This window comes from Lolium perenne, chromosome 7, assembly GCF_019359855.2.
Source record: "Lolium perenne isolate Kyuss_39 chromosome 7, Kyuss_2.0, whole genome shotgun sequence".
NCBI lineage: Eukaryota > Viridiplantae > Streptophyta > Magnoliopsida > Poales > Poaceae > Lolium > Lolium perenne.
This window is the reverse complement of record NC_067250.2, coordinates 98,449,177-98,453,393: the sequence shown is the minus strand read 5'-3', so window position 1 is coordinate 98,453,393 and position 4,217 is coordinate 98,449,177. Positions and strand designations below refer to the sequence as shown.

At 45.0% G+C, this 4,217-nt stretch overlaps 1 long non-coding RNA gene across 1 annotated transcript; it reads right to left on the bottom strand.

The window, feature by feature from the left end:
• Positions 1 to 2,586: 2,586 nt before the first annotated feature.
• LOC127312758 (uncharacterized) lies at positions 2,587 to 3,661 on the bottom strand. The gene is made up of 3 exons (XR_007858571.2): positions 3,388 to 3,661; positions 3,154 to 3,213; positions 2,587 to 2,975 (listed from the first exon to the last, which is right to left on the bottom strand). It is a non-coding gene; the product is annotated as an uncharacterized lncRNA (long non-coding RNA).
• Positions 3,662 to 4,217: the final 556 nt, after the last annotated feature.

Here is a 4,217-nt window from a genome sequence, read left to right as displayed (position 1 = left end):
GGGCGTCACGAGGGGCCCACACGCTAGGCCGGCGCGGCTAGGGCTTGGGCCGCGCCGCCCTGTTGTGTGGCCACGTCGTGGTCCCACTTCGTTTCCTCTTCGGACTTCTGGAAGCTTCGTGGAAAAATAGGCCCCTGGGCGTTGATTTCGTCCAATTCCGAGAATATTTCCTTACTAGGATTTCTGAAACCAAAAACAGCAGAAAACAACAACTGGCTCTTCGGCATCTCGTCAATAGGTTAGTGCCGGAAAATGCATAATAATGACATATAATGTGTATAAAACATGTGAGTATCATCATAAAAGTAGCATGGAACATAAGAAATTATAGATACGTTTGGGACGTATCATGTATGCTATGTTAGTACTCGGTCTAAATTGCAACGGTCTATTATGCTCTAGAGGTTTCTTAAATATGAACACCGAATGTTGTGGCGCTTGTTAACTCCGGCTTGAGGGAGCTCTTGTAGCCCTACACAATGAATGGTGTTTGTCATCCAACAAAAGAGTGTATGTAGCACAAAGGAAGAGAAGTTATTTATTTATGTGATCATTGTTGAGAGTGTCCACTAGTGAAAGTAGGATCCCTAGGACTTGTTTCCGAATAGAAAAGTTACACCACAGAGAATTGCCTCCCACGCCAGCAAGCTATTTTCTGGCACCGCTTATTTACTGTTTTACTGCATCTTTACTTCCTGCAATATTACCACCATCTATACCACCTGTGTTTTACTATCTCTTCGCCGAACTAGTGCACCTATACATCTGACAAGTGTATTAGGTGTGTTGGGGACACAAGAGACTTCTTGTACCGTAATTGCAGGGTTGCTTGAGAGGGATATCTCTGACCTCTACCGCCCTGAGTTCGATAAACCTTGGGTGATTCACTTAAGGGAAACTTGCTGCTGTTCTACAAACCTCTGCTCTTGGAGGCCCAACACTGTCTACAGTAATAGAAGCGTGCGTAGACATCACTCCTCATGAGCTTGGCATGTGCTTCTTGACGTTCCCTACGAGAATGTACTCTCGGCCCATCACCGAACTTTCATGCTTCGGCTTCTTCGCCTTGTGCAACAACAAGAGCATGGCAATCTCCTCCTCCTATGTCCTCCTCCTCCTCCTCCTCATCGGACGATGTGTAATTGAACAACACCATCTACAAATTCGAACAACTAGTCACTATCTACATCTAAAATTATTAAATGAAAACAAAATCACTGTCTACATCTAAAATTACTACTATAATCTCTATAAATTGAAAACAAAATGAAAAAAACTCACCTCGTCGCTCGGAGTCGGGCAGGAGGCGTCGGCGTGGGGCGCACGCGTGCTGACGGCGTCGGGGTCAGGGCCGGGCGGGAGGCGGGGGCGGGCCCGGGGCCAGGCGGGAGGCGGCAGCGTCGAGCCTGGGGGAGAGCAGCCGGCGTCGAGGTCAGGTGCGGTAGCTCATCTCGGAGCTAGGCGACCCCGGAGACGCGGCGCGGGCTGGTGGAGGTTCGGGATCCGTCCGGCGAAGACCTCCACAACGCTGGGGTGGCCGAATCAAGGCCGACGGCAGCGCAACTTGCGCCTCAAGTCATGGTGGTGGCGGGACCATCCCCGCGATTTGGCGGCCCAATTCGGCGGGCGGCGGTGGGGCGCACAAGCCAGCGAGGTTTCCCGGCGAAAAGGTGGTGTCGCGCGGGCGAGTCGAGGCCGGCGGTGGTCGGGGTCGTCGGAGGGAGAGGAGAGGGATTCTTCAGCTAGGTAGTTGGAGGCACGCGCACATGTGTTTTCGTGTATAGGGCAGCCCTCCGTGCGCGGACCCCTCTGCCCCAAATATGGGGCAAAATTTGGGGCACTTTATTTTAGGGCACCACATAGAGCATCTGTTGGAGTTAAGTTTTTGGCTTTTGATGCCCTAAAAAACTAAAATAAGGCATTTGTTAGAGATGTTCTAAGAGCACGATGCCGCACTTGATCCTCTTTCTTTTTTGCTTGATCTGTTTGCTTGTTTTTGTACGTGCATCCATGTTCTTTTTTGCTTGCTCTTTTTTTACGTTCATGCATGTGCATGTCCAGGATGAAGACTAGATCGCCTCTTGATTGATTATTCTCGATCTCCCGGTCCTTTACTTTCGTCATCATGTATACCCAGGTTAAGATCGCTTACTTACTGATTCTAGGTTGAGATGAATCGTCGTGCGATGCATGAGTCTTATCCTGCACAACACGACTGATGATCAAGTCAGGAAAGGTGTATCCCTATTACAAAAGGATGACGTCGCCACCCCGGCTCCATCAATCACCTGAGAATCGACTGTCACGGCGCGCACGCCCCTATTCGGGCCATAGCACCACTCGTCCCTTGTTGTTATCTCCTTGACGCCGATGTTTTAGAGGTACTAGCATGTAATAGCGCGGCGGCACGCCGCGCCTAGGTGGTACCTGCGAGTCGAAAGCGGATGATACTTTGTGCGAGTACAGAACTGTATTAGGAAATTATAATCTCACATGGAGAAATAACACACGGAAAGGGCTGCGGTCCTGCACCAAACAAACAAGACACTGCACTGTGCAAAATTTCTCCCCATGTACGCAGGTCAGTCAGACAAAACCGGAAAATTATCTATCCTAATTATCATAAAAATGATTTCAGAAGTGTATACCACTCACAAAAATTGTGCAGTTCCTATCTTGTCATGCTAAACAATAAAAGAACACCAAGCACAAACCGGCCAGGTTAAACTATAGGTCATCTACCAATAAAGATGATTCGTGCCTCCAGCGTGAAAATAAGAGTTCATGTACTTCATGAAAATCCTATGCTAGTCACTTTTCTTACAGCTTTTTTACGGACGATTCCTCGCTGCCCCGAAAAAGTAGAATTCTCTGGCTCGCAATAGCTTCAGAAGCAAACTCCATTTCTATGCAACATGTGACATAGGAAATTAGAGATGTCCTTGCCTCCTTCTAGAATCTTGCTCAGCTACAGGCTGCAATATTTAACAAAAAGAGAGACCTCGGGTTGGTCATGATTGTGCACTCTCTCAAAATCAATGATCGAAAGCCTAACTTTAGATATATTTATGCTGCTCTAGATTTAGCAAAATTTACAACATATGTAATTTACTACTATGTATATTGTATTTGAGCTGAAACAGAATTGGTGACCTGGGCGCCTGTCTTTGTACAGAAAAATGTAACCCTGGTAGCATCATGCCTTTATTAGTCCTGTGTATCATTTATGGCAAACGGTTAAGAAAGAACACTTAGTAGATGCACAATTGATTTATTAAGGGCATTCAAAAGGACTAAGCATCAGATTCAGGAAAAGGGATCCGACATCACATGGCGAGTTTTTTTTATGTAGGTATAATAAAGAAGAAAGGAGAAAAAGGCACTTACATGCATGGATGGCGGAAAGGTAGGTCTAGTTTCAGGCTCATATACTCTTGTCAAAGATAAATTATAAATTACATTGTTATTTGTCTAGATCAATAATTCGCTGATGTACAGATGCCAAATCAAAGCGTCTACTGTGTTTATTGTTGGCCTTCAGCCTGTTGTTGTCTTGATAAAGTAGCAACCAGCCAACCACAGACTTGAGATCAATTACTGAAGGCTAAAGAATTGCAAGCCAACAAGTTCAGCATAGTTCAAACTTGTAAAGTTCAGTAATCAAACCTGCAAGTCCATGTGTCAGGAATATATATTGCATGGAGTTTTGAATATATAGCAGGAAGATGATTCTGTAAGAACAACACATTAGTTACTATCTTTGTTATGTCGGTCTAAAATACCGAAGATTGTCCATGTCACTTTTTCACTCTTGTCGGAAAAAACTCTTACATTACAGAAAGGAAAGCTTAATTATGTTACTACAAAAGTAAACCTATATCTAGAATACCTAAATCTACAATACAGAGGTGGTTGGAGACAATAAGGGGAGTCACAAGGTGAGCAAGGGGTGTCCATGAGAATAGAAACCAAACATTGCACTGTCTAAATTGTAAGTAAATGAACCGCGGTAACCACCAATCAGTCAAAATGGAATAGCATGAATACTCAGGTGATTAAGTAGCTAGCAACATGTAAGGGTATTTTACCCTTATCCATTATTTTGGTAACAATGACACCGTGCTAGAGTATTTGGCCTAATATGTTTATAAGGATAATCTCAGGTATTAGGCAATGAGGCATAAATGGTGTATCAAAGGAACAAGAAGGCTAAAGGA